Source organism: Pseudopodoces humilis, chromosome 15 (assembly GCF_049639895.1).
Source record: "Pseudopodoces humilis isolate 2021_Gansu_Grassland_sample_001 chromosome 15, ASM4963989v1, whole genome shotgun sequence".
Taxonomy (NCBI): domain Eukaryota; kingdom Metazoa; phylum Chordata; class Aves; order Passeriformes; family Paridae; genus Pseudopodoces; species Pseudopodoces humilis.
Window position 1 is genome coordinate 12,521,118 of NC_142214.1, and position 10,980 is coordinate 12,532,097.

The window sequence follows — 10,980 nt, forward strand, 5'->3', positions numbered from 1 at the left end:
TGATGTAATTACAGATTTCACAGTTTAGCTCAACAGGCACTAGGGCTGATATGTTACCAAAGACAGAGGTAGTAACAGCTTGTCTCATCCCTTTAACACTTTTTTGTTCTTTCTGTCTTCTCCTCTTCCTCCCACCTCTCCTTATTCTCCAAATATCTCTATGAAAGGAATGATTCTATGTACTGTAACAATTCAGTTCTCCCTTCTCCTTTGTAAACTCATCAGGGAGAGAGACAAGACCGGTGGCTAAGGAGTCCGTTCATGGTCTGGAGGCATCTTCCCTGACACTTACAGATGCCTCAGCAGTCACAGTCCTTTGCCTTCTATACAAAGCTCTGCAAATATTTTAGGGTTTTGATTGTAGCTTCCTTAGTTTTGCCAAAAAGGCCGTTTTCCAAAGCCCAGTCTTCTTCAGAAACAGCATCCCTATCCCTGTGGTCCATAGCCAACTCTTATCTGATCAACAGTTTTTGGCAGAAGGGCATTTTGCCTGTGCATTGTTTTGGCCCAAGTTTGAGGTAGTCCTTTGGAGTTGGCAAAGTTTCCTAATTTGCTGCTGTTAAATTTTATCCAACTTTAGGAATATTATGTGGATGTGGCCAATTTCCAGCTATTCTGAATCCATGGCAAATACTTTGCCAGCATGTGTCCAAGTATAATCCAATTTTGATAGTTTTGATGCCAATACAATTTTCTTGTAAGTACCTTCATGCCTGGCATCTGAACTGCAGTGAGCAGGGGTTCAGCTGCTTGGAGCCCAAGCCCCGGGAGGTGATACCTTTATTCCTTTGGGTCCCTGTCTATCCTAAAGGTGGAAAAACCAGACTGGATCTCTAATCACCACTGCCATTGCTGACCATACATTATTTGATGTGAGAGTGAGGATCTAGGCATTTCCTTGGAATGAGCAGACAGTCTGCAGTCATAACATGTCTTTCACTGTTTTACACCTGTACACTTCAAACTGGGGTACTGGCGTTCCAGCTGTTGTAGAAATACAATAGCTAGATAAAACTGCAGTGAAAGCAGAACTTAAGTTTCATATGTTTCAATACTGCACGGAGCTTGACATTGAAGAGTTGGACATTATCAAAAGGGTGCCTTTGTAGCTTGTTCTTGCTATAAAAATGGAGAAATCCAAGCCACCTCAGTTACAGAGTTTCCCCTGGATGGAACTTCCCTAGGGAGAAGGAAAATAACCCAGCAAGGGAGAGGAGCCTCTCCTGGTCTGCATGTGCCCCGCAGGAGGAGGAGTGCCCTAGGAAGGTTTTGATGTCTGTCTGGCAAACTACCAAGGCCACTGCGTCCCTCCTGTAGAAGAATATGGTTTCGGCAGCAGCTGTGGCACTTTAACTGAACAAGAGATGGTTTCCTCAATATTTTCACTTTTAATTCATTGCCTTCTCCCCAGATTGCTGTCATGATGGCAAATACATAGTGCTACATTCTGTCTTCAGGCAGTAATGAGGACTCCATTGTGGAAAACTGGAATCTGGGTGTCCTAAATGTTGCAAAGTTATGTGTGACCTACTTTGGTAACAGAAATGATCAGGACAACAGCATCCTGTCTTGTGCTCCAGCACAAGTATTCAAGTTTTCACAACACAAGTATTCATCGGTGATGTAAATTGTGATTGTCCATTGTTACAAGCTGCTGACAAGCATGCATCAAAAAGAGAAATAAAGATATGCTGAAACTTCTGTTTCAGCAAATACACCTTTTCTTCTATTGACACTTTTATGCAAAATTGTTAACAAGACTTCCTGGTTTTCTGTTCAATAACATTCAATAACTTAAATTCTTGGCAAAATTGTATCAATAACGAAAGTGACATATCAGTTGTTCACACTTCTTCAGGGGAAAACTCTGTCCTGATACTATCCTCAAAGAGTTCCACCCTATTCTGTGCATTCAGAGATACATTATTATGGATGCTAACTATGAGCAAAAGCAGGGAGCACAGTGCCTGTGGAAAAGCAGGCCACATAACTTTCTCAGTCTCGCCTGAGAAAGTGGCCTGGGAAATCATAAGGAGGAATTAAAACAATCCTCAGAGATAGAAGACAGCCTTGCAGGTGCTGTTTGTCAGTTCCTTGTTTTCTTGCAAGAGGAGGTTGAGGGGTGGTGTACCCCACTGACCAATGATGGTAATGTGTTAGTTCACTAACCAATAAGAGTTTTACCTTTCTGTCCTTTTGGTCTATAAAGGAAGATCTGAGGTAATAAACTTTGCTCTTCTGTTCAACGCACAAGACAGTCTGTGTAGTGCTTCTCGCCATTCCCAATAGAGCGACACATTATACCACTGATTGGTCATAAGACATTTTGCAGGCCAAACTGATGGCTAGAGGAAGCAGGCAGGAAAGCATCAGTTCAATTTACTTGAACTCATTAACATCAGTAATTACTCACTTTTGGGTTCTTCTGTGCCACAGTTTTTGACTACCTGACAGAACTGGTTTAAGGAATGTGTGACAATATCTGATTTAAGTACAAGGAAATGTTTTAACACTGACACAGAACAGGTTAAAATTAGATCTTAGGAAGAAATTCTTCCCTGTAAGGAGGATGAGGCCCTGGCACAGTTTTCCCAGAGCAGCTGTGGATGCCCCACCCCTGGAAGTGTTCAATGCCAGGTTGGATGAGGCTCTGAGCAACCTGGTTTAATAAAAGGTATCCCAGCTCATGGCAGAGGGGTGGAACAAGATGATCTTTAGGGTCCTTTCCAATCCAAACTATTCTATGATTCTACAAAAATTGCCACCTGACAGTACAGTCATGCAGTACAAATCATAACTGTTATTATTGTAGAATCCTTAACAATCCTTACACCTAAATCCAGAGGCATGAAGAAGGAGAACGGAGCAGGACTTACAGCAGCTCATAGGTCTATATTGCTCTGCCCAAATGTAGGTCCTTCATTGGAGGCTCTCCTGACAAGAGGGGTACCAGACCTTAGCTCATCCAGTGATTTTGTGGCTGGCACTGCTCTTATACTGTACTGTCTTATCTGTAGAAACTTTAAAAGTTGTGGACTTTTCAGGTTATCCTTTTTAGAAACAGAGAAACTGAGACACAGTGTGAGGATATGCTTTGTATGGAGGTACTTATCAGCTCTGAGCAGAACTACAACAGACCTTGTCTCAAGTTTTGGCTTAGTGTGCTACTAACTGAGTGATACTTCTATTGGAAAGCATGCTCTTTCATGTATTTATGCATTGCTTTGGGTATTTCAGATCTCAGAAGGACTCAAATCTCTCTCTTCCTCAGTTAAGAAATGGGAGAACCACATACGAGGTGACAACCTTACTTATTCTTCTACCATGACCATTTAAAAGAGAAGGGAGAAGCAACTGATACTGAAAAAAAAATAACATTCATACCAAAGCCCCCAAAAGCTGGGTAAAAGGTTTTTTTTAAAGCAAATCATCTGCTTACTTTTATTTTAACAAGCCATCTTCCAAACTTACACATGGCTAACTATATTAAAAGGCATGGATTAAAACAGAAGAGTTCTCTAAAGCAGACCTGTTGGAGTTGTCTTTAAAATTAAAAGCAGAGTGTTTGTTTTCTTTAACATGGAGGGCAGCACCAATAAAAACACCAGGAAAAGGGCAGTATTACTAGATCACATGTCTGCTTTTATCTTACAGTAGAGTTATAGTAGAATGATTTTTGCTTGGATACTTGAAAGCTGGACTGCATCCTTTCATGCTGAAATCATATCTCCTGCAAGGATTATTGGAGGATATAATGTTTCCTTCAGCTTCTTGTTTTCTCCACTCCTGAACTTGGACTCCTGACCTCAACTTTTCTCTGGTTATGACCAAGCACTGGCCTTCAATTAAATAGCTGAGCTTTTTTTATGATCAGATCAGCTTCTGCTCTTGTAATTTCAGACTCATTTTGTGATATTGATATTGTAGATCTTAACTAAAAGCCATTTTATATCTTGGGTAATGACCATACAGGAACTGCCAAGTTTTGCTCTCATGTGTGAAACCATTCAAAACATTCAGTATGTGTGACTGGAGTTGGAGGAGCTCTGCACACTTTGCATGGGGGCCCCTCTTCCTCTTTGTGTCCCTTTTGCAGCACAGCTCTGCACCTGTGCTTTGCTCTGGGTGGGGGGGTCACAAAGAGTCATCAGTAAATGGCAGGTAATTCAAGGTTCATGGTAGCTGAGTCTGGACCCTCTCATTAGTTGAACAGCTAATCAGGCAGAAGTATCTGGGGCTCTGCAGTTAATTACAGGGAGGGTTAGAGGGTGAGTACTAAAAATATCTATTTCTTGGATATGCCACTGTCACCTGCTAGAACCAGTGGAGGCTAATTGCACTGGATTATCAGCAGATAAAGTTAGATGTACTGTTCAGAAGAGTACATAATCTGGGAAGCCTTCTGCTTATGGAACTCATGATTTTTTTTTATTGTTTTTTATTAATTGGATATAATGTGCCTTGTGCTTTCTCTCACTAAAGATAAAATGAAGATTGAAGTTTGGTTATGCAGCTACACTATCAGCTGGAGTGTACAGCTTTTGATCTTGTAGCCAACAAGTCTGAATGTCTTCAAATGCTTGAGACACCAATGTGGTCTTGAAATACAGCACTGTGCTTGGTACAGTCATTTGTTATCACTGTAACAACTACTTCATGGGCATTTTTTTGTGTAACTATGAAAATAAGGATAATCAGGTACCTCTGCTATATTGTCTTGTAAAAACTTGGCCTTTTGTAAATAAACAACAACCTTACTGTATTTAAATTGCTTTAAATTTCTGGTGAAATTCTGGTGAGAGTGGGACTCTCAGAGTATTTTTCAGGAACACAAATTGAGGGAAGGTTATTTCTTCAAGTCTTTCAAACTGATTAAACTGTTTTCCAGAACACAAAATATGCCTGGAGAAATGAGACTGCTGGTGATGTTTTGCCTCTGGATATAGTAGACATTATCTTCACTCTGAATGAAGTCAGTGGCAGAAGTGTCTCTAGTATAAAATGAATAGGAAGCAGTACCTATCAAAGAGAATAATGTTGCAGATCTTCCAATATTTGCATTGCCAACACAGATGAGGACAGTTTAGGAGATTTTCACAGACACAAATTATTTGGGAAATAATAATGTGAAAAAGTGCATGTGGTTTGCAAAGCTGTCTATGCCTTTTCTGGGACACCTTACTGTTAAGCATTTATTTTAGACTAGCTGTCCTTTTAGGCTTAGGAGCTCATAGGAGGAATTACCTTCACTAAATACATTTTGTTTTATCTTTGAGTGTATCAATGGTTGTGAAAGTACATTAAATGGGCCTGTAATTCACTGCATTGTGAAGAGGTAACTTATTAAACAAACCTAATAGAGAATGTAAAGCACTTCAAGCAATAAATGGAGGCATTAACCATTGCTAATTAAAACTGAACTTGCAGATACAGCACTCTTTTTTGTACAAATGTAGAGAACACTGTCCCTTAGTGGTGGTAGGAAGTATTGCTTAGGAAATAGCTGCTTGTTCATGTTACTGTGTACATTGTAGTGAATGTCTGTTGCTGGCAATTAATAGCAGCACAGGGCATACAAAACTTTGGGTTATCTCCTGAGATTGTACATCTACTAATAGAGTCTGGAGAAAGAAGGCCAGCACTACTCAGAGGTTGTTTATTTCCAGAACAGGCTGAAAAGTACAGAACTTGATCCCAATATAATTTGTACCCCAGTGAGTGCCTCACTTTTACACCAGTGGTCCTGAACTCACTGTGTGGCACCGTTATGCTGTAAGAAAACTTCACTTCCTAGTGCAGATGAAAAAAAGCTGGTGTGCATTTGGGCAGATATGTCACAGGTAGAAAAAAACATGTAATTTTTCTTCTTGGCACCTAGGTTTCCTCACTGCCTTTAGGAGAAGGCATTCCTGGGCTTCAGGCACTGCTCTGGAGAATCTTGCTCTTTTTTCTCTGTGTAGCCATGGTCTATGGATAGTTTGAGTATTTAGTCTCCAGAGCTGTGTAGTTTGCCTGCAAGAAACTTGTTATCACTTAAAAATGAGGACTTGTAATTTTCTACATTTATCTGCTCAACTTAACAGATGTAATTGCCTTGTAAGGATAGTAAGACTATTTACACACATATTTGCCTGGCTTCTTTCAGATCTTTTAAAAGTAATTCTGTCAATACACTATTTTTGCCAGCAGTTTTTTTTCTCCACCCTGGTACATGGTAACTGATTGTCAGCAATATGAAGGAAAGGCCATTTGGTGGGAGTGCTGCTGTTAAAGTCCAGCAATATAATGTGCCACTTTTGTAACTGGTCCTGGAGAGTCCCAAGGCCTGAAACTGCTCCATTACTCCAGCAGAGTATGCAGAGACAGTGTAAGCCAGGGACCTGGGAGGCTTGCTGATGCTTTTCTAGGCTGTATCTGCTCAGTGGGCTTTGGGGGGATTTGTCTCTTAAATCCTGGATATACAGGATTCTGTCTGTTGGGATATGTTAGGTGAAGCTGGGCTGGCTCCTAAGAATTTTTCTGGTATAGAGATAGGTCAACATGTGAGCAGGATGAGGCTCAGAATGTGTAACTGTAATAATCATGATTAATTTTTCTCTGTGGCTCTCTAAAGACAGAAGGAAATTAATCCTGTGAGCAGTGAACTATCTGCTACCTCACTACTGCTTTTAGCCTCATTTCCTACACTCCCAGCTTTCTTCACAGTGGCATATTCAGAGTGAAACTTGAACATTGAGCTTCTGATTGCCTTCAGCTGAAAACCTGTCCCAAATCCTCCACTGAAGTTTTTAGGAGAAGAGCCCAGCTTATTCAAATACTCATATGCATGCTTTGTCTGGATCTTTCTGTTTCTTCAGTCTTCTCCCCTCCTAAGTGCATCTTTACAAAGCTTTAGGGAGAATTTTCCTTAGGAAATATCTGTGGAGATCTTTCCTGGAAACTACTGGATTACTAACCATTAACTTACTCTGCTAAATTAACAAGCAGATGTTTGGCTGCAGCACTGGTCAAAGTAAAAAAAGTGGTATTGAATAAAAGCACTATTTTTCAATAAGAATATAGTAGAATTATATAAAAATTCCCAGGTTTTGAGAAGAAACAGTTTTCATAATTTTTCTCTTTAATAACTGGAAATGCAGCAAAATGGATTTTAATCTCAAATTTGTGGGTTTTAAGACCATTCACTTCCTTTGGGAATTCATCTGCATTTTATTAACAGCACATTGTTTCTTCTTATTGTAGCATTTATCAGTTTAAATATGTACTTTTTATAGACACTGACAGTATTACTGATAATAACAGTGAGACATCAGTTACCAGGTTCTAGAAGAAAAACTCAAATAAAATCAGGAACATTGAAGAGGATGTTACAGAGGTAACCCACACATGATCTCAAGAAGTGACCAGGTACGGTCAACTCTCTCTTTTGTTCTAACATTCATGATGCCCATAGCCATAGATAGCCTCGTATTCCATATGTAATGCTCTACACCTACCCTCACACCAAGGCAGGGCTGGCTTATGGGCTGTGGGACTGATTGTTGGGTAGTTTCACTTCTCTCTCAGGAAGAGTAACCGAACACAGTAATAGAGCTGGTGCCTTTTTAATGGACAGTATTGTTATATGTGTGTTTTGGTACCCTCTTGAGGTCTGTGGGTATGTCTGTAATTTAACCAGTGACATTTTTCAGGGCTGAACTGTCCAATCTCCAGTGCTGCCTGTTCCTCAGACTCCTGCTCTCAGCTTGTACTCTGGGCATGGAGGTTTACTCAGAAAAAGATGACAGCATAAATCACACTGAAATGGGGTGTGTGCCAGTACTAAAGAAGAAAGGGAAGAGAGGAAGCTCAATCTGCCTGCAGATTTATTGGAAAACACTTCTAAGGGTACTTCACTGGCCTTCTACAGCTCTCTGTCCAGTGCACATTTGTTTTCCCACTTCCCAGATGACCCTTCTTTGCTGGAAGGTCTCAGAGCACACACAACATGCCTGTGAGATGGTGGCTGATACACTGTGTGCTTATGTTCTCTTCCTTTATGTTTTGTAGGATTCCCTGATGTATGAAAACCTTTGACTGTACCCCATCTCTGTCACCTGGTTGTACCAAAAGATGAGCATTTGAAACCAACAAAAGTTTGTGTGAATTCACAGTATATTGAATGTTGCTCTATAGCTGCTGTGTGGCTCTTCAGACACAGAACTGAATGGCATCATCCATTGGGATGTAGCAAAACACTGCCCTGATTTGCCTGTAAAGTGAATGGCTCAGGGCAGTCTTCAAGGGAACAACTTTCTTGAATTACAAGCAGATATGCTGGAAGTGCTATCTTGTTGGAAGAGCAAGGCATATGTGCAGATAGGATACTTTCATCTTTCTAGTAATTTTAATATTTCCTGTTGGAAGATGAGCACATCTCTGTGCTCACAGTAGAAAAAGAATTAAGGTTTTTTAGGCCTTCATTTAAGCACCATCTGTGAAGTGCTTTAAGATCCCTAGGAATGGAAGAAGGATAGTGATGGATGTGTATGCTGACATATTATGAAAATTACCGATGTATTTTGGGGTGTGAGAAGCAATTCATAATCATCTGTGTTAGATTGTTAGCGGCAATTTGCTTTAATAACACCACAGATTTGTTTGCATCAGCTTCATGCACAGCCTTGTTCTTTTTCATGCAGTTGAGAAATGTGACAGGAGATGGTTGATTTCCTACATTCATACCCTTTGAAGAAGAATTTTAAAAACTTGAAAACATAAATAGTGCTTTAGCTTCATAAAACTGTTGTTTTTTTTAATTGGTTTTATTTAACTGCTAGATTACAACAGATGGGTTAATTTATCTCACTATGTCTTTATATATATTTAGATGGTTCCCATTCTCTGTAGGACTTGTGGGCATCCCAAGTATTTTAAATCAGAAAAAAGCCTTTCCTTCACTTTTCTATCTAGCCACTAAGTGGAATACCTTGATTAGACTATAGGGATTACATTTGTTGGGCTGGCTACTTAGCCTCCTTTGCATGATTGTGTGTGAAGAAATGAAGCTCAGGAGAGAAGCTCTGCATTTGCCTCCGACTGCATTCAGATCTAGGTTAATTCTATCTCTGTGAGGAAAACTAAGTTCCACAGTGCATAAATACTGCCTGGGAAATGTGAAAATCCCAGTCTTTTCTCACCCCTTGGTCAATGGTGGCACTGCTCCAGCAGGAGCTGGCTATGGAAGACTATGAAAGGCTTTGAATATCAGAAAAGAAGACCGAAGTCTGCACTTAGTAAGGATCTAGGGTGAGCAAAGCACCACCCTGCTCTCCTTTGCTATGCAGACATCTGCTGTATTTTTTTACCTGCTGTGGTTTATTTCAAAGCACAGAGAATTGCAGTAATTAAGCTGCAAGACAGTGTCCAGGACTGCACTTCTTAGGATGAGGTGCAATCTTCTGGCCAGTCCCACCTGGAAGAGGGCATTTCTGCTGACACTGTTCAGCCATCCACTGGCAATGTGAAGGACACAGACACCTGTGAGACAGGCTGTGAGACAGATGCAGCAGCTGACTAAGAAACACTGATGCTGTTGGGATGTGAAGAAAATGTTTAACACAAAACTGAGCATAGAGTTGAATTGCACAGTCCAGAATAGAAGGTCCTAAACAAGACACCAGACCGAAGAGATATCAGCTTCATTGACCATTTCACTGTTCCCACAAGACAGAATATACAGAGTTTAAGTTCCACCATAATGTTGAGAGTAGCTGGCTTCTGGGAACAACAAAGATCTGAGTAAAGTGTCCCAGTCATTTCTTGTGAGCATGTGCACGATCTCATGTGAGTTACTCCTGTAGGAGAATTTAGAACAGCCTTTTACACAAAGCCTATACCTACACAAGCCTGCACCCATATGCCACAGAACAATTATCAGGAGTTTCAGTTGCTATGTGTTCAGGCCTGCCCAGGCTAGTCTTAATCTTTCTGGTCCAAGCAATCTGAGTTTTGTAAACATTGTTTACATTGTTTATTTGTAAACATCAATCTTACCAAGCTCACCAGGGGCTATGGAGACGTTTGTAGGTTGATGCCACCATGTCCTCATTACTAGTAATATCCTGTAAGCTGGAATCCATTCAGCTGTGCCTAAGTGCCGACTTCCAGCTTTCCTCCTGTCTATGGACACAGGTTGTGGTATTTTGGTCCCTGAGTTCAGGTCTTTTTCACTGTCTTTTCTCGTCTTTTCTGCCACAGGCCATCAGAGCATCCCATTGTGCTGTGTGACAGGGAAGGAGGATAGGAGAGTTCTCTAGAGTAGCTAAGGCTTAGGGAGGGACAGTTTCACCACCTCATCTCTATTGTGCCTCTTGGTTAGGGGAGATGTTCTGCAAGTCTGATTCAGCATGATGGCACATGCTGAATTAACATTTGCCTTAGGTGGATGTTCATTTGGTGTCTCTCACTCTGCCCCTCAGCCTAGGCATGAAGCTAGCGGCACAGTTCAGCTCGTAGCCTCGTTGCTCTCTGGAGTTCTGTGGAAACTGCAACACGTCCTTAAGGCACAAATCCCCACAGAGCCCGAGAGCAGCGCAGCTCTGGCAGCACGCGGCAGAAGGCCAGTTTATAAGCAAATTACTGGTGTTTTGGGCCTTGCTGGAACCCCCCGACTCTGCTTCGGCTTGGGTGCGCGGCTGCTCCGGACAGAGCCCGCGAGCAGCGCATAACCCCGAGAGCTCCAGGGGCATGGGTAAGCCCTAGGTTCAGCCGGCCATCGGCAGTAGTGTCCCCACACCACAGGATGTCACTACGGAGCCAGCGGACACCTTTATATTTCGCTGCATTTTATAGCCTTTCCTCTGATGCTGTGACCGCGCGTCACTGAGGGCACTGCTGCCTTCAGCGGGCTCTAGGGCCCCCGAGCGCACCCCGGCGGTCACCGGGCAGCCCGCCCATCATAGGGGTGGAAGAAATTATTCGCTCCTTTTTGCCTCCCCC

General features: G+C 41.7%; 1 protein-coding gene across 1 annotated transcript in view; it reads right to left on the reverse strand.

Annotated features, from left to right (window-relative positions):
- Nucleotides 1-10,980, reverse strand: part of CHRDL1 (chordin like 1) — a 63,849-nt gene that overhangs the window by 45,594 nt on the left and 7,275 nt on the right. The window lies entirely within an intron of this gene.